This window comes from Jaculus jaculus, chromosome 1 (genome assembly GCF_020740685.1).
Source record: "Jaculus jaculus isolate mJacJac1 chromosome 1, mJacJac1.mat.Y.cur, whole genome shotgun sequence".
In the NCBI taxonomy this organism is placed as follows: domain Eukaryota; kingdom Metazoa; phylum Chordata; class Mammalia; order Rodentia; family Dipodidae; genus Jaculus; species Jaculus jaculus.
Genome location: NC_059102.1, coordinates 86,604,876 through 86,625,340, shown reverse-complemented (window position 1 = coordinate 86,625,340; position 20,465 = coordinate 86,604,876). Strand labels below are relative to the sequence as shown.

Genomic DNA, 20,465 nt, shown 5'->3' with positions numbered 1-20,465 from the left:
GTCATGCCATTTATAATTTATGACATAGGTACAATAACTTTTTAAAGGTGAGAAAACTAGACTTAGTGAGGCTAATTAACTTGTTTGAAACCTCATAAGTAAGTAGTAGCTGAGTTCAACTAAGGCAACCTGACTTGAGGTCCTAAGCAGCTCTACTGAACAGTGTGAACTTTTCCTGTAACATGAACTCTCCTTTAAAAATACCAAACTTGATAGCCGGACATGGTGGCACATGCCTTTAATCACAGCACTCAGGAGGCAGAGGTAGGAGGATTGCCATGAGTTTGAGGCCACCCTGAGACTCCATAGTGAATTCCAGGTCAGCCTGGGCTAGAATGAGACCCTACATCAAAAAAAAAAAAAAAAAAATTTAGCAAATCCTGTTTTCCATATAAGCTCAGTATCTATATGACTAGACCAGTGTTACTAAAATGTTCTTCACTTCTAGTTCTTTATTTAGCCATATTTAGACATTTTTACCAACTGAAGAATAATGCCTTGAATGGAATTTTTATTTTGGGTATAGACAAAGTTAATCAAGAGTCAAAATATAAAGACTATGTACCAGATTAAACCATTGGTAGAATATTATGTTTTGTGCTTTCCTTACAAATCCCAGCCAAGTGTGGTGGTGCATGCCTTGAGTTCTAGCACTTGGAAAGCACAGGGAGGAGGATTGTCATGAGTTCAAGGCCACCTTGAGACTATATAGTGAATTCCAGATCAACCTGGCATACAGCAAGACCCTACCTTGAAAAACCAAATAATAATAGTAGTAGTAGTAGTAGTAGTAGTAGTAGTAGTAGTAGTAGCAGTAGCAGTAGTAGTAGTAATAGTAAATCCAAGATCAAGTAGTAGGACTCCAAGATGTTGATAGCAAGAACTTGATGGTCCATTAATTGTACTAAGTCAGCACTAAGTGAAGGCTGCTGGGATAGCTATTGACTGCAACATGAGCTTCCACAGCATTCAAGTATAAGATCACATATGTTCATTATGCCTAATAATGATCATTGCCTTACTACTGTACTTTGTGGTTGATTTACCAACCAGTATTTTTTTTTTTTTTGCCAACGTAAAAGGTGCAGACACACTTTACAGTGAGATGATTTTGCCCTTCAATCTTTCCTATGCTACCTCACATGTGAGTGTTCGCCTCCTTTCATAATACAACACAATATAATCTTTCCAAATAAAACATACTCCAAAGTGGACACAGTACCAGAAAGGCCGTGCTTACACAAGTATGCCTCTCGTGGCCCTTTTCTTCCAGGATACTGACTGCAGGCCTCTGCGAGGATACACCACTGGCCCACAGCAGTCAGATTCAAAACAGGAGCCCTCTCCATGCGGCACGCTGGCAAATCGTAACACGTGTTCATGACAGATATGTAGTGTCCAGGAAAGGTTAACTGAATTCTCCTGTCATCTTTCTATGTGGCATGCTGGCATATTGTAACGTGTTCATGACAGATATGTGATGTCTAGAAAGGCTGAGTTCTCCTGTCACAAGGAAGAAACACATGATTCTATGCATAGAAAGTTTCCCTTCACCTCTACCAGTGCTTATCAACTCACCATACACCTGCTTTCCCATCAGTCACCTGAATTAAAACCTGGCTCTGACAGTATATATATAAATGCCCATGAATGTCATTTTTAACTCTTTGTACCTCAGTTTCCACCTCTGTCAAAAACAGTGATAATAACAATACATAGCTCACAAAGATTTTAAGAGTACTGAGAAGTACTGTGGAAAGTAATTAGAACAACAGAGACTGGTACTTTGTTAATTTTCATTAAATTATTTACATTTCTATGCATTAAAATATTACTGGAGATTAGGAAATGGACTCAGGGATTATGGTTTTCCTTTGGATAGCTAGTTAATGGCAGCCTTAATGCTTCTACCTATATTTTCTCATTCCAGCTCTCAGTTCTTTCTATGATATTATGCAATGTCAGGGGCGGGGGGGGGGACTCACATTGTTATCTGAATGATTCCTTTCAGAGTACCTTAATTCCAACACCTGAATAATCATCTATCATGAACTGAAAAGCTTATACTTCATGCATTCCTGGGACTGTAACTTTACATGCACTTCAAACAAAACTTTGTGTTTACATTTGTTCTATTTCACATTTTTGACCATTATCTTTGACAGTTTGGAAACTATTAGAAACCCTTAAATGTGTATGATACTTTGATGAGTGGAGAGAGATGTTTTCTAAGTAGATTAGAAGGAACAGAGGGTTAAAGAGGAAAACATAAGAGAGCAAGTCTGTTTTTGAGGAAGAAGTGTTGTATTTTTAGTATGTAATGAAGAGGAAATTATTTGCATACACTTATTCCATATTTTTCTGTTTCAATGGTTGGTAACTGAGAGATGATATCCATTTAACAATAAGGCCTATCCGTCTTTCTAGAGAGAATACAAACTGTCTGAAGAATTATATTAAACCTGTGTATCTCAGCAATGAGGAGGCAGCATAGGATGATATTTAGAAATGTGCATATACATGAGGAAGATACATGGGTCAATGAGAAGAGGGAACAGAATTGGAAATGGTAGAAGAGAAAATGAGGCAGTATAGTGATGACTGTGCACAAAAGCAACTGCTGGAGTCTCAGCTTTGTATGTATTCATAAATTTATGCAAACCAATATACACAGGAGTAAAATAAGGAAGGCTGTGTAACTTACATAAATTTACTTTTCCTTGCTTCTTGTTTGGAGTTATCCAAAAGAAGCTTCACTCTACCATCCAAAAACAGCCCCACAGAAGAGATCATATCATTGTTACTATCTGTCACAAACACACCACAGGAAAATTACATTCATAATATGCAATAATGTCACAGATAATCTTTCTTCCTTCATTTATTCTCTCAAACTTTTCCCTTTTCTACATTAGTACCTCTATCTCATCCTTCTAACATAGACTAAATTAAGCAATCTGTCTTTGGTTGGTTTGGATTTTTCAACAGGGTCTTGCTATGTATATACTGCTGGCCTTGAACATTATGAAGTCCAAGCTGGCCATGAAATTGTGGCAATCCTCTTGCCTCATCCTACCAAAGGATGGCAGGTATCCATTATCATGCCTGGTTACATAATAATCGGTATTTCTTTTGCCAATTACTTTAAGTCCAATTTGCATTTTTTATTATTGTGAATTTACTATACAAAGAAGATATTCAATGTGTATGCTTAGTGTAGATATATTTTAAACAATGATTACCTTTATGCCTTTATCCAGCTTCATAATCTCTTCCAACACTATTTTCCTCTGTGCTTTATAATTTCCCTTATACTGAATTTTGGGTCAATGAATAGTTACTCTTTTATCATGTAGTTTTACTGTATCTGAATGCCTTCCTAAAATGTTCCTGAACTTGATATTAATGGAAAGATGCTTGATATTATGTTATATTACTTCCTTTTTCTCAGTATTTTTGAACCATGAACACTGGCATATTATTCTGTATCTGATAATTCAGTATTTGATTTGTGCAGTCATTTTTATAGCTTGTTTTTTTTTGATTACTTTTTCATGAAGATGTAGTAAGTTCTGATGTCATGGCCCTTGGATTTTTTCTAAGAATGAAGCATATCACTTGAGTTCAATTTGGTTTCTTCTACCCCTTAGCCATAAGCAACATGGGTCCACTTTAGTGTATATTGCCACACAAGTTTTTATTTGGTACCCCACACCTGTGTCTATGAGTAGGCATCTTAAGGAGGATTATTCTGTTCAAAGCCAAGGTAAATCTGGATGTGGCAGAAGGTCCAAGTTTCCTTTTAAATATTTTTATTTATTTACTCAAGAGACTGAGAGACAGGGAGAAAGACATAGACACAGAGAATGAGTCAGAGTACTACAGGGCCTTCTGCCACTGCAAATGAAATCCAGACGCATGTGTCATTTTTGTGTCTCTGGCTTTACATGGGTACTGATTAATCAAACCCAGGCTGTCAAGCTTTGCAAGCAAGCATCTTTAACCACTGAGCTATGTCTCCAGCTCAAAAGTCCAGATTTCTGAGGGAGTATCCCCTTCTTCTTTGGCTCTCTGACTTTGCATCTTGCTCAGATGTCATACGACCCTCAGAGCTTTGAAGGTGAATCCAGCCCATGTGCTCCCTCTGGATACAAAACTTTTTCTTCATTTTTAGCCTCTCAGCTTAGCTACACATTAGAAATGTTTTAATATCAGTATATTCACCATCTTCAGGTGTTTTATGTCTAGTATGTTCAAGCATGTTGTGAGGAACTGTGTTCATGTTTCCACTGTTCTTAATTCTGCCTCCATGGAGGTGTCTATGATTGCAGAAGGCCCTCTTTACTCTTATCTTGTTTTCTGTATCCCTTATCTCTTCCTTCTTTAATTCCCCTCCCTCCTCTGTTCTTGAACCACAGCAGTTAATTGTTACTTAAGTTATGCTTTAAAGGAAGATATCGGGCTGGAGAGATGGATTAGCGGTTAAGCGCTTGCCTGTGAAGCCTAAGGACCCCGGTTCGAGGCTTGGTTCCCCAGGTCCCACGTTAGCCAGATGCACAAGGGGTGCACACGTCTGGAGTTCGTTTGCAGAGGCTGGAAGCCCTGGCGTGCCCATTCTCTCTCTCTCCCTCTATCTGTCTTTCTCTCTGTGTCTGTCGCTCTCAAATAAATAAATAAAAATTTTAAAAAAATTCTTTAAAGGAAGATATCCCCTCTGATCTACTTCTTCCAGCATTGGAATTTTAAAGCATTCATATTAGAATTATTTCATTATATATTACCTTACCTACTTCATAGGTAGTTAACAAGACTGTCAAGACTATCTCTACTTTTCACAGCTTGCATCATGTTCTATGTTAGTGAATATTCCTTAACAAAAGTGGGAGGAATTATCTATTTCTGTTTTACTAGTGAATAAAGCAAACCATGAAAAGCTGAGTAATTACCTCATGATTCCATAGTTCAGAAGAAGCAAAGTAAAAGTGAACATTGACCTATTTTCTAAACTCGGGTTCTTTCCCTGTTGCATCTCAAAGAATTAATTAAACCCCATTATGTGTGGGTCATTTTGTAACAGGAAAATAAGACGTTGGATTGCCTACACAACTGAATTTATGGTTGCTTACTTAGGATACAGCTCAGAAGAATCACATTAACTATCACCAACAATTTGTGGCAGAATGCCTGCTGTGTGAATTGGTGGGAGTAGAGTGGTCCCTCCATCAACACCTCATCTGGACAGAAAGGATTTAATGTTCCTAAAGAAAGAGGTGGCTAGAGTTCTCCCTACTAATTGCCTTGGGATAGTCTTGGTCCCGAGTTATCAGTGGCATTGGCTCTAGATTATCCTTAAATTTGAAGGTGGAGAGGAAAAACTCAATTATCAACCAATGTTCTCCTGCTATCTTGAGTTCTTTGGATCTTGTTAGAACTACAATTTATTTAATGTGCATCTTTGATGTTCTGGGAATAAGGCTTGCAATGTCAAGATCATGATTATTTGAGTTATTATTCTTCGGCTATTTTGTTAAATTTCTTTCCTCCATTATAGTAATCATCAGTTTGTTGCTTTACATTATTTAGATTTCAATTATTGAAAATACAATATATCAGACTCTATTAAGTTATGTCTAACAATTATAGAAGTCTAGTTTCAGCATTTGATTCACTTCGCTGTTGGTATAGGATTCACTTAGGGAAGGAAACAATGCCTTGTCAACTAGGTCTATTATGCTCTCTAGACCTAGCTATAAATGACACTAGTTGGCTCTTATGCCTGAATATGAATTATAATATATCTAGTTACATAATTACTGTAAGTCACTTATACACAATGAACTTCAACAAAATGCCAACTGCTTTAGAGTGGGCATTTTGTTGGAGTTCACAAAGAAAAGATGATTTTTCTATTCAGCAAACTTCCTTCTAAATAATTAAAATAAATCCAGGTTGAATATATGAAACATAAAAGGATTTTGGACCATAGAAAGAAAAAACTTAATTGTTATAATTTTTATTTCCTGAATTGGCCTATATCCAATCAAGCATTTTTTTTGTTTGTTTTTGTTTTTCTGAGGTAAGGTCTCACTCTGGCCCAGGCTAACCTGGGATTCACTATGTAATCTCAGGGTGGCCTCAAACTTATGGTGATCCTCCTACCTCTGCCTCCATAGTGCTGGTATTATTTACAATGCTAGACATAGTTGAAATTTGTAGAGATTTATAATATACTGGATGCAACAGACTAGGCACTTCATCAGGCCTAGCTTTTTCTTTATGTTCTAGAGTTAGATAAGTAAAAATTTTTCATGGGTCTTAACCCAGTTGTAGTAACTGTAGCTGAGAATATCTATGCCCATTATTGTTGCAATTGTCATATTTTGCTCCAATGATGATTTTTTTTTCGAGTGAGGACTTCAAATGGTAAGTGTAGTTGATTGTCTAGTGTCCATGTATTCTCAGATTCTTTGTGTTTGGCAATCATTTTACCCCAACTCTTTGAATATATAACACAACCTTGACCTCATAGAACTGCTCCCTGCAGACACAGGAACTCTTTTATGCTTCCCTTCATGCCCAAAAATAGGGCCTCTCCTAAGCAGGGATTGGAAATTGTGCCAAATTTCACATAATTGTGTATGATGAATTTGTAATGCAGGCTAAAACTTGCTGGAAACTCAGCTGAGACCACCAAATTCATTTAGTTGGGTTTGGTTGGAGGCCAATCCTTTGTTCACTAAGCTACAAAGTCTCTGGAGCATTTATTTGCTCAGAAAAATATCTGAATCCAGTACTAGAATCTTTCTCTGCATGGAAACTAAGTCATTTTGGTGTCGCTTCTCATAGTTATGCTCCTTGAAGTCCTCTAGGGGATTAAATGCTGGAAAAAGGGTAGTTTTGGAGTATAACACAAATAACTATAGATACTGAAAAATTAAATTAAATTTCCCTTACTACTTGCTTGAAGTAGCAACACATCATTAAGTTCAAAGACATTTAAATGGGAGAACCTACCACCCTCCCTCTACCAACGCCTGCAGTCACAGACATTTATCAAAAAAAATAACTTCTAATTTCAAAAAAGATCATATAAATATTAAGTGTAATGTTTAGTGAAAAAAAACTTGGTGAAAACTGAGAATATATCAAGAGAAACTCCCTAGAAGGAAATACACTAACATTTTAATAGCAGTTATTTGGGGAGGGGAATGATTATAGGTGATTTCTGTGTTCTTCTCTCTATTTTCTAAATTTTCTATAATGTTACTTTAATATTCTTTATAATGGAAAAATATGCTTATTGGAAAAGAACCCTAGATATTTTGCAGATGGTTTCGTTTCTTTTCATGCCATTCACATAGTGCTGTAAAATGTAAACCTGTCGACAGTACAATGCGTGTAGGCACCCACACCCAAGGGAAACAATACCATCTTGTATTTTTATGAAACTCCTGCACTCCATTGGCTCAAAACACATTTAACAATCTCCACTGAATGATTGCAGTCACCTTTATTTTCCAAAATATGTTTTTCACCAATTGTTAATTCCTGAAATTTTGTGTTAAGATTTATTTATTTACTTATTTATTGGCAGGAAAAGCAAAATACAGAAACTTTAAAATTTATTTTTTGTTCATTTTCCTAAAGGAAAATTCTCAAGATTTGCTCGTCATATAAACTAGGAACAGATACCCTCTCCTGTCACTCTCATCCACAGAACCAGAATTAGATCTCAAGGCTGACTTCTTCTAAACTAGTGCACTGAAACCAGAACAGGATTCTGAAGGCTAATTGCTTATTCCTTCAACATGCTTTGGTGTAGCTCCTAGTTCATAAGTGTTCATGTCATTAATGCCTCAATAATTCTTTTAGTACAATGTAATCCTGTCTGGGATTAAAGACATTGTGTGAGATAAATGGACAGAGGCCAGTGTTTGGGGACCAGAGATGGGAAGTGCATGCTAGGAAAGCTATTTCAGACATATGAGCCTTCCACATGTGCATAGGACCCTAGAAAATTACAACTCTACTGTGAATAACTTCAACAATTTTTCTAGATATGTTATTCTCTAATACTCATAACAAATCTAGAAGATTGATTATTTTTATCATCATTTTTTATTGATATACAGTGGAGGAACTGAGACTTAAAAGAGGTAAAACAACTTTTCCAATGTTACTTCAAGACTTGAGCTCAGATGTATCAAATGTCAATGAGGGTAGGTCATTAGCCCTCATGCAAAGGGACTTTTGGTGTAATATAGAAAATTTAAAGGCAAACACCTGTAGAAAGGGTGAAAATAGTGTGAACGATGCTGACTTCATAAACTTTAGAACTATAGAGGCTTAAGGCTCAAATAAAAAAAAAATGGAAAAAGACATGGAAACAAAACTATGGTGCACATGAAAGCAAACTGTGTAGTCACCTCCCATAAGAGAAGTTACAAATGCTGGGAAGACCCCTGATGCACACACCTCCCTTGTTAGATAGTAGACAAACCTGAGTTAGTAACCCCTGCCTATACTCTTTGCCTTCCTCTACTGTGGAGCTGTTTCTGAGAAGCGAAGCACATTGCTAAGCTGTAAGTCACTGGTGAATGACTTAATTGTATAAGTTTTCCTCAAAGATAATGAGTGCCAAACATTCTTAAGGCAGCATCAAATTTTTAGCATAGAGGAATGAAAAAGGTAGGTGCTAAAGAACTCATAAAGACCCACATGGAAGTGGATAATTTGTCCATATGTAACTCCTTGACAAGTCATCCCAGGACCAGTTCTTATTTTGTAGTTGCAGATCATTTTAGCTCTGTGTGTTTATGTATAGTTTCTGTGTATGGTATATGGGTCTAATTAATGTAAATAAAATCATGATTGAGTTGCCTTTTTACTTAAATGTACTGGCTAAGATCATGCATTGAAATGTACCTGTTTGTAGCATGTCCTCTATAAGAAAAGAGGGGATCAAATTGAAGTCAGTTCAACTCATCCCTGTCTGGAGTTAAAGTGATTGAGTAATGTGAAGTCACAGAAATTTAATATACCCCACGACACTAAATGTCTGCTTTATGCAATTACAATAATCCCGACTAGTCAGCATGTGATATTGGGAAACAAATTCTTAATGATCACAACTGAAAACACATGTTCACACAAAAGCTTGCATGTGAATGTTCATGGTAGCATTATTCATAATAGCCAAGATGTGAAAACCCAAATGCCCAAATGATGACTAGCAAAACAATATATAATGTGCATATAATGGAATATTATTTAGGAATAAAAAAGTGTTTGATATTGTTAATGCAGTACCAAGTTTGAACCTTGAAGGCACAATGTTGTTGAAAAAAAAATAGGCACAAAAGGCCACATGGAACATTATTGCATATGAAATATCCAAAATAGGCAAGGAGTCAGAAAGTAGATTAGTCATTTCTAGGAAATAGAGGGAAGGGAAGAATTGGGAATGATGGCTTAATGAGTATGAGGTTTCTCTCTGGAGTGATGAAAACATTCTGGAATTAATGGTTATGGTTGCACAACCCTATGAATAACTAGCATTGCTGAAATTTACACTTTAGAATGGTAAGGTAGGAGCTAGCTGAATTCTACCTCTTGAAAATACTGCATACAATTGTGTAATGGTCACAATTTTCCCATGGATAAAACAACTGATGCCAACTATCATTTTTTCCATATTCTTTGCTTCATTATATGAAGAAAAAATACTTTTGTAGTTAACTAGCATTCATCACTAGTTCTTTCTCATGCCAGACACCATAATGTACCAATGTAATTCTTACACAGTTCTAAGTGTACACTGGTATCCTTATTACAGAAAAATGGGCCAGGATTTGAATTATTTAATTATTTAATCCAAACCTAATATTATCACTTACTATTCAAAATAGCCTCTTTGGAAAATAAGATAAAATTTAGGCTTGATGGGCAACAACTAAGTAGAACATATTTTTATTTGGGATCTAATTCATAGGTAGAGTGTGTGGGATCAGGGGCTGAAGTGATAGGTGCAGCATTGTATTGAAACAATCATACATGTAGAGATGTATGACTATAAATGAAAAGCTGCATTTTCATGTTTTCCTATTTAAGGTTTTGGAAAAACAAATGAAACATATAGTGCACCTTGTAGCTGGCAACAGTTAGACTATTGAACTTTTGGCATTATACCTGACTAAACTTAAGAGCAAATACCTACAGGATAAAATTCAGATGAAGAAAACTAGAGTCAGATTCTGAAACTTTAGCCTTATGGAAACTTGAAATAGTAAAAAAAGAACCCAAAATCTCGCAATGTTATAGGAATGCTTACAGCTAATCTCTGGTTGCAAAATACCCCTATTACCCTCAAGGAACCCCAGGAAGCAGTTAAGCATTCCTCTGGTTAGAAAAACCCTGTTCTAAAACTCCTTACCCTCTAGGAATCTGTGGAACTGAGAACTTGACCCTTGTCTGTTTTTAAATTGCTAAAATAAATATATTAATAATGTTTCTACCAAAAGGATTGATAATTGTTGGATCTCAATGCACTTTAATTAAACATTTTAATAAAACCTTTTTTTTCATCAGAATCCTTCTGATTTAATAGAAAAACAATGATTTGTAGCTATGTTGCTGAATATTTTTAAGCTAGACCCTCCAAATGAGGTTCTAGTTAGGGGATAAACTGTAGGGCCCCTTCTTTCACAAAGCATCTCCTTACATATTTCCAATACCCAATAACTTTTTTCAAATTCAGAGCACCATGTCTGGGTATGGCTGCCATGTGTGGTCTTGAGAGATGGAAGGCAATGACAAGTTGGAGGTCTCTCAGCTTTGATAGTGTTGCTGAATATGTATTCAAGAAGCCCCGTGTTAACATCACTGAGGAACTGTGGCAAGGACCAAGAAGAGCAAATTACACTAGGGCTGGTGGATTTTTAACCTGAGTAGAGTTCAGCACAGATGTCTGCAATGTGTGTAGTATGTGAGGACTTCTATGATTTTTAGAGCATGAATTAATGATCCTCATGGGATTCTCATGAGGAGCTAGGACTAAATTCTTCATGCATAATAACTACTTGGTTATCCTATTTGTCTGACTATGGAGATATTTTCTTCTCTTCTTTTTTTTTTGTATTTTGTTCATTATTCATGAGATAGAGAGAAAGAGGCCAAAAGAGAAAAGGAGTATGGGTCTGCTAGGGCTTCCTGCTATTGCAAATGAACTCCAGACGCATGTGCCACTTACTGCATCTGGCTTACATGGGTACTGAAGAATCAAATCCAGTTAGTTAGGTTTTACAGGCAAGCACCCTAATCTCTGAGCCATCTCTCCATGTTTTTCTCATTTTTTCCCCCTGATTTAGTGACTATCTCATTGCTGTGACCGAATAGCCAGCAAGAAGCAACTTCAAGAAGGAAGCAATTGTTCAGATGGTCTTTCCTTCTCAATTAAACCTCTCTGGAAATGCCCTCAACAAACACACCCAGAGCTGTGTCTCCTAGGTGATTCTAAATCCAGCAATATTGACAGTAGCTCATACCTCCTAACTCCAACATGTGCCACCTTCACTGATTGATTTTAACATTTTCTAGACAGTGGAACCAAACTATGTATAGAAGTTCAGATATATTTTTTAATGTATACATTGAGTAGTTACATAGAATTTTTCAAGGTACAGAAAATAGTATTTAAAAATAAGAATCCTTATTTGGTATATTTAGGAAAAGTAAATTAAACTTGATCCAAATTACCATTTTAAAGTATTTGATATAAGATATCATTTATTTAGCTGGGTGTGGTGGCACATGCCTTTAATCCCAGCACTTGGGAGGCAAAGGTAGGAGGATTGCCAAAAGTTCAAGGCCACCCTGAGACTACCTAGTGAATTCCAGGTCAGTATGAGCTAGAGGGAAACCTTACCTTGGAAAAAAAAAAAACAAAAAGCATTTATTTAGTGAGCAAATGAAACTATACAGCTATAGACTGGTCAAAAATAGAATAAAATTATGGAAGGAAAATGGATATACCTTATCAGTGTTTTTTGCTAACTTTAAATATAATCAATCAGATTTAGAAACATACTCTTATGTTTTTGGAAAAGATATTCAATTTTATGAATATTTCTTGCTACAAAGTATCAATTAAGATGGTTGAAAACACCTTCAGTTTTGTTCCAGCTTAACTTTCTGCAGCTTAGATTACATGTTGGAACATGCTAAGCCATTTGATTATACTATATTAGAGTATTTGTAAACATTTAAAATGCACATTACATCTTTCCATCACTAGAAAATTGCTTCTAGATGTTCAAAATAGCTTTTTTTGGCTCATTTTGAGAGCACCACTGGAGAAAGGTGGCACAGTGGTGTTCTACCACAAGAGAAGTGCAGTCCCACCGAGTGAATGAGCTGCATTGGCGCGGTCTCTCAGTGACAAGTTTCAAATCAGAAAGTTCCATCTTGTCTTCTGAGACTTCCTTGTAGGGATTCCTTTGGTGCCTTTACCAGCTAAAGAATGCAGCTTGAAAGAGAATGGATGATATCAGGATGCTTTTGTCTTTGTTCCTAGTCTAACTATCTATTTACAACCCATCATATGTGAGACACACCATTCTCCTACCTTCCATATATGTGTTGCCTCCTCTGTACATCACTGGTGTCTGCAATTGCCCCTTTCATAAATGAAGAAAGTGGAAATATTTAGTATTACAGTAAGTTAATTATTTCTTGTGTTATGAGAAATTAATTCTCATTAAAAATGTAAAGAAGAAATACCCCAGATAAGTTCCTGAACTATCACTCCATATAAAGATAGATTTGACTTATAGAATATGTGGTTATCAGACTTGAAGAACCTATATAAAACCTTTTTAAAATGTACAAAATACAACCATATAAATGTACACACACACACACACACACACACACACACACACACACACACACACACAGTTCCCCCTCATCCAGGGAACATATATTCCAAGACATTTACAGATGTCTAGAACTATACTAAGGTTTTTACATACATACATTCATTACACCCATTCCTAAGATCAAGTTTAACTTATAAGTTAGGCAAGGTAATTGACTAACAACAATAATAAAATATAACAATTCTAATGACATACTATGATAAGTTATTTAAAAACTTATAAAGTGGACTGGAGAGATGGCTTAGTGGTTAAGCAGTTGCCTGTGAAGCCTAAGGACCCCAGTTCAAAGATCGATTCCCCAGGATCCACGTTAGCCAGATGCACAAGGGGGCGCACGCCTCTGGAGTTTGTCTGCAGTGGCTGAAGGCCCAGGCATGCTCATTATCTCTCTGTCCCTCTTCCTCTCTCTGTCTGTCACTCTCAAATAAATAAATGAAAATAAAAAATATTTAAAAAAACAAAGTGAAAGTAAAAATGATTAGTTGATTAAATTATGGTATATTTGTACAAGGAAACACTATACAACTATTTAACAAGTGATATAAATATGTTTTTATATGAGACAGATGTATATAATACACTAGACTATGGAAGTAAATGTTAAAAAAGATCCTATTTTAATGAAAAAGAAAATTAATATCCATAGATAAATACATGTATGGAAAACGCTATTAATGTTAACAATGATTCCCATTTCTGTGAGGTTAATTTATACCTATATTTAATTGCATTTTCTTTTTCTGAAGTATTTATGTATTAGTATTTATTAGAAGAAATAATAAAGTTATTCTCATTCACAGGCAAATGAGATTGAATTATTCACATTGACCCATGCGTTCAAACTAAGATGTCAACCTCAGTTATTCTATAATTTGTCAAAATAAAAGATGTGACTGTGACTTGCCATTGCCCCCTGGTGGAACAACATAGTAATTTTATAGGTATTCTTACTAGTTAAATTATACTCACGAAATATTCACATCCTTAGTCAGGTAAGTGATAGCTTTATTATGACCATCGACACACTTGTCCATACACAGTTTGTACGTTAAGGGGTTGAGCCAGAAAAGTCCTCAATAAAAATTTATCTATGTCTTATCTAAAACAATATGAGACCTTAACAACCCGGTTCCCTTGGGTATAAATTTCTGATAGGAAGCTGCTTTATATCTCAACACCTACTTCAGGTTTGGTCATTGAAAGGAGAGAAGTCTTAAGCCCAGGTTCAAGGCTAGTTTTACTGTTTAAAAATATGAATTAAGAAAAAACAAACACTTGGAACTGTGTCTGGCATATAAATACTAAGTAAGCATTAATCATTTTGCTATTTTTACAATTTTTCACCAGAGTTTCATCACTCTGTCCAGGACTGTACAGAATATCCATGAGATAAGAGTATAAATGAATGGAGTTCCTCAGCCCCTCCTTTGTCTCCCTGTGCAAACATGGTTGTATTCTGAAGTCATGAATGACCATATGGAGTGAGTCAGCATTATAATAGCATAGTCTAGAATGGGAAGTTGCTTCAGTAGTAGTGCCCCTATCATGCTAATACTCAAGTCTATGCCTTTACCATTTAAGGGATATTATTAAGGGCCCGTGGTAAGCTTAGTACTGGCCAGTCTTTCTTTCATGTGTTGGAATATCTGTAAGATCCTGCCTAAGAAACAAGGTATGCACTCTTCCAGATGGAAAATGGCCTAGATATCCATGACTTCACAGTGTCTGGTACTACCTACACAAGATCAGTACAATAGGAGGAAAAGATGATGACATCAAAATAAAAGAGGGAGTGATTGAGAGGGGGCGGGTATAAGATGGAGAGTGGAGTAGTGAAGGGAGAAGTGAGGGGCGAGAGTGAAGTAACATGGTCTATTGTCGATAATTATGTAAGCTTTCATTAATAAAAAAAATTAAAAATTTTAAAAAGCAAAGAAATAAGGTTTGGAGTAGAGGCTGTATCCTGCCAGGAAGATTGGGTAACTGAGAAATATGAATGGAATCTGAAATTTTTCCTGTATTTTCACTTGAAGCTTTAAATTTTTATATCCTGTCTGCTTGTGAACCAATCAAAGATAAATTTAAAAACTTTAGATGGTTTTTAAAGAAAAAAATCAAAATTGCTTATTCCAGAGTATATTTTTCAAAATGGCTGGGAAGTAGAGTGATATGGTATCAAAATTCAAAAGCAGAGGTATGTGAATACTTCTACATAAGATTATTTCTAGTATTTGAATTGTGAAGAAAACTTAAAAGTAAGCCCTGAGCTAAAGAAAGAAAAACCTCGGAGGGAAGACATGCCCCATAGCAGTTGCATGTGCTTTGACAAGGACTATTCTAGGCTGCTGGGTTCTCATGATAAGAAGAAACTCCATCTAAAGCCATCTCTGTATGTAGATCCATAAGAAGGCTACAGCAGGGTTTTGGAACACCATTCTTTTTTATGAAAGACAGAGAGAGGGAGGAAGGGAGAGAGGGAGAATTTGCACACCAGGGCCTCCAGCCACTGCAGTCCAACTCCAGACACATGTGGAACCTTGTGCATGTGTCACCTTGTGTATCTGGCTTACATGGGATCTGGGGAGTCAAACATGGGTCCTTCGGCTTCTCAGACAAGCAGCTTAACCACTTAAGCCATCTGTCCAGCCCTGGAACACAATTCTTATACAAAGCATACACACAGATTATTTCCACATTTTACAGTATCTACTGCTTGATCCGCTTTCCCCAACAGTAAAATCTGCAGTCCTCTCTTCTTTGAGCACTTCTTTTGCTGCTAAGAAGAGTTTGCTGGCTAGAGTAAATCTCATTGGGATGGTGGTTTTCCACTCAAAGTTGCACCAAAAACGATTAGAAGTGATCACTGTGCATTTTAAAATAAAAACAAAGAAGGAAATGCATAATTTGGACTAGAGGTTTTTTCAAACATTTGTTAAACTTTACCAACTACACATATGCTAAGACTAGACATCCCATGTGTCCTTTCTCTAGACTCTGAAGAAGTCACTAATACAAAGTGATTATACTCAACTCCTGCACAGTATTGCCAAAAGCCACTAACTACTGAATGACACATAAAAGAATATTTATAAAAGTTAATTTTTCAAAGAAATCTCTCTGCAGTTTTGGCAACAAAATTACTTAATACCTCATTGGTTATTTCAAAGAATATGATCTCAGAAAGAGTAACATGTGTATTTTTGTAGTACAATAAATCGAATAAATATTTCTAATTATAAGATTAGACAGAACTACATATTCAAGGAATCTTCTCCCAAGTACTCATTATGAATCAAGAACCAGAGAGAGCAGGCAGAGTGAAAGGTGAAAGGTAGGCTTCCTGGGATGTCCAGCTTCTGTTTAGACAAACCAAAGATAGTTGGCCTAAACTTGTTGCTCTTAACATTATATTTTTTGTAACACCTGCCTGTCAAGTGACATTCCCTATCCTTTCTAGGAACATGCATTATAAAGCACAGCTTCTCATAACATTTCCCAATACTCACAGAATTAAACACCAATAATCAAATATATGTTTCTTGGGCTGAAGAGATGGCATAGCAGTTAAGGCACTTGCCTGCAAAGCCAAAGGACTCAGGTTTGATTCCGCAGGACCCATGTAAGCCAGATGCACAAGATGGCGCATGCATCTGGAGTTCATTTGCAGTGGCTGAAGGCCCTGGTGTACCCATTCTCTCTGTCTGCCTCTTCCTCTCTCTCTTTCTCTCACACAAATAAATAAAAAGAAAAACAAACTTTTTTTAAAGTATGTTTGTTATCTATGTATTCTTCATCTGGTCATAAGTACAACTTATCACACCCTGAAACTCTATCATTAAACATCAACAAAAACCATCACAATGCAGCAGAAACACCTTCTGCAAATTCTTAACAACAACAAAAAGAAACCTGAGGTTTGGACCACACACAGACTTTTTTTTTTTTGCGGGTGGTGGTGAGGGGGTGTCTTTCATCTTTAAAGTTATTTTTCTCTTCTCCCAGGAACCTGACTTGCTTTAAATCTTCTCCTCCCAGATGATGTGTCTTGTGTTGCCTTATTAATCTCTATGTAAGGCATTTGTTTCTGAGTAGAAAATCCATTTTTAAGCAGACCACTAATTTTTTATGTCTTTTTGTAATTTTAGTTATTTCAAGACAATGAAATCACAAATAAACTAAGAATTCTCATCCATTCATGTGAAACACAACTTTACTGATAAATACACACATATGAATTTCAGTTTATACACACACACACACACACAGATAGAGAGAGAGAAAGAGAGAGAGAGGAAAGAGAGAGAGAGTTCTTATCTTCCTCAGACCAAAATCTATGAAGTTCCTGCCACCTTTTGCCTAATAGAAATATTTTAAAGTATCAGTCTGAATTTTGCCTTGAGACTAGTAAAGTTTTCCTGCCAATTCCATAAAAGAGTGAGGTGGAAAACTGCTTATTCCAACTCGTTCCTGTCGCTAAACTTGTAAGGTCTCTGTCTGGCCACAGTAAAAATCTATCTCCTCTTCAGGTGAAGGAGAAGTGGAAATTCCAGAATTTACCATTGTGTTAGGATAGTTTCCAGTGTGAGATAATTAAAGCCAAAACAAACTCTCCAGAACTTGTTTTATTCCTGAAAAATCATCTGTGGAGCTGAGAATGCCCCAACTTTCCATTCTGACAATCTCGAATTTCTAGACTAAAACTTCTGGGTTCTTAAAGAAAAAGGGACCATTTTCATATTCCTCCTCCTTTTCAATACACAGGCAGTCCACCTTCATATTTACTTCAAATTTAGGTTACAGGTTGGGGAGACAAGTATGGAGGATTGGCTTTTCATGTTCTCTGTGGCATTTCTTACTATTTTCTGAGTTTTCATTGGGACCAAATTCCTCAAAGCATATAACTTTTTTTCACCCCTAACAGCAGCAGCAGCTCTTTATACACTCAGACCTTTCTTTGGGCACCCTAAAGAATAAAGCCATTGTTTCAAGGTGTGCAGCCCAGCACAAGTCTGGCTCATAGCAGCAGCATGAACAGTGTTTTGTGGTTCTTACACACCTGGGGACCAGGTGGGGATGTATCCAAACAAATGAAGAGAGGAGAGTGTGTGATGGATCATTTGCCATATTCATTAAACCTCTTTTTCAAAGTTGCTCTTTCCCCTCCTCCTCTTTGGGGTATTTTTCCATTTCTGGTTGTGCCAGAGCCCTGGGAACCACAAGCTCACATCCATATCGTCTTCAAAGAAACTAAATTTGGGCTCAGCAGTTTTGAAAGTCAAATTCCCCAAGGAGCTATATGTCAGAAATTCTCTTTAATTCAATCCAGCACAGGTGATGGTCACTACTCCTTTGTACCTCACGCAGACTGACTTGAGAGTGTCATTTTGAATATATTCCAATCTAATAGATTGTCTCACATGGTTAAGGAACAGGGAAACCATAAAAGGATGGCACATTCTCTACACTAGCAAAGATTACTTTGGGGCTTTCTGACATCCCATATAATTGCATTTTCACTTGATTAAATCCTCCTGCTCCCTGCAATGATACCTTGAGTTTCATTATAATCAATTCACAAAATAGGTGGGAGGGCTGGGGATATGGGACAGTGAGTAAAGCGCCCACTGTGCAAGTATGAAAATCTGAGCCCAGATTTCACAACCCACATAAAATGCCACATATAGTGGCAAGCACCTGTAATCTAAGTGAGGGAGGCAGAGAGAGAAGGATCCCTAGAACTTGCTGCATGGCTTGTTTAGCTAAATCTCTGAGCACCTGCTTAGTGAGAGAACCCATCTCAATCAAAATAAGATGAAGAGCAACTAAGCATGCACCAACATTGATTTTTGGCCTTTGCATACATTCAGGCAGACATACATGCACATGCATGTGAAAATATGCTACATGCACATGCACATACCTATGCAGATAACAGGCTCAGCAAGGCAAGGGCACATATTTTTCTAGAAACCTCAGAGGCAGAGTCTGAGCTTAGAGCTTTGGATGCTTTAATTATGGTCTTTCTTATGGGTGAGAACCACCAGGGTTCTCTGTGTAGTCATGCCAATGAAGCCAGAAGGTCATGATAGACTAGATGTGGCTATTGGCATTTACTGTTGCAACTGTCTTCATGTTTGCCAACTTTGTCCTCGATGATGAGAGCGACAACCATTTATGTAAGTCTCATTCACCTGGGACAATTGAATGTATTCAATGTGGTGGTTAAGGTGGTTGACTGCAGAGACAGACTTTCTGAGTTCAAATCATGCCTTGGAGAAAATTACTTACATTGGCTGTGGATATTTTCCCTCAACTGTGACAAAAAGATACAAAGTAGTACCTATCTCATAGAGTCATGATGAGATGTGAATAATCACTGGGAATAACTGGCACTACTTGCTCAATAAATAGTGTTTTTTATATGACAGGTATATTTTTATAGTTATACATTAAGATATAATTTATAATACTTAAATTTAAAAATATATAGAGAGAACGAGAGACACAGAGAGAGTAAGTATACTGAAAAAATGGCATTGATTTAGGTTCTCACTTAGGCTTTGATTTTGCAACTTTTGGGCTACATGATACTGAGGGAAGCATCTGGCAACTGTTTCAGCTACTTCTTGTGTGAGATGAAATCAGTACCTGGATACTTCCTCCAAAAGTTATACATTTTTTATCCATGACATATACAATGTACTTACTACATGGCAAGTTTTATACATTTTTGTTTCCTCGTTAAATATCATGAGACATTCCCTTGGTATAGATAATGACAGTGGGATTTGGAGAAATTAAGCAACTTGTCTGATATTGTTATGTTCCTAAACTGCATGGTGGAAGTTGTATTTAGACCTATGATTCAGCATGCTGTGCCTAACCATTGTGACTTCCAGCCTTTTCAGGTAGAGGCCTGCTTAACAAGATCAATAACAATGGTCTCCATTTTAATCATCCAAGTAAAGGTGAAATACATTATAAGGTGAAAATACTAAATCAGTTCTCTATTAGCAACAATGGTTATTTTCACTCTTAAAAAGATTAATAAGTGTGAGAAGCTAAATTTAAATGTACAATTGGCCAGAGATTAAACTAATAGAGCTCTGTTTTGGAAGGAAGCTTTTAAAAGGCCAGAACTCAACTTTTCAAGTTAACGGGATTCAGGCTTTCAATGCTTTCCTTTCTCCTTCCCTTTAACTAAATTCAACTTTGTATTTTTCATCTTGTTTTTGGAGTCTTTCCAGGTCACCTCTGTTAAGAAACACAAGGCCCTTGGCATTGAGCTTTTGGGAATGTGCCCACATCTGCCTCTGAATGTCTGCCTTCCTACCTTTGATGCTGTAGTCAACGCCTAACTTAAAACAAAGCAGGGCTTGAGACAAAAAGCTACTTAGAGCACAATGGGTCCAACTCACCAATCAGTGGCCCCAATGATAAATACCATGACCAAAAAGGCTTGAAAACCCCCAAATAGTTCAACATTTCAAGACAGGACTAACCAATTTTCATTTAGAGGAGGAAAAAGAG

At 36.6% G+C, this 20,465-nt stretch overlaps 1 pseudogene; it reads left to right on the top strand.

Annotated features, from left to right (window-relative positions):
• The window catches only part of LOC101607728, an 86,353-nt pseudogene extending 84,941 nt beyond the window's left edge, over nucleotides 1-1,412 (top strand).
• The last annotated feature ends 19,053 nt before the right edge of the window (nucleotides 1,413-20,465 follow it).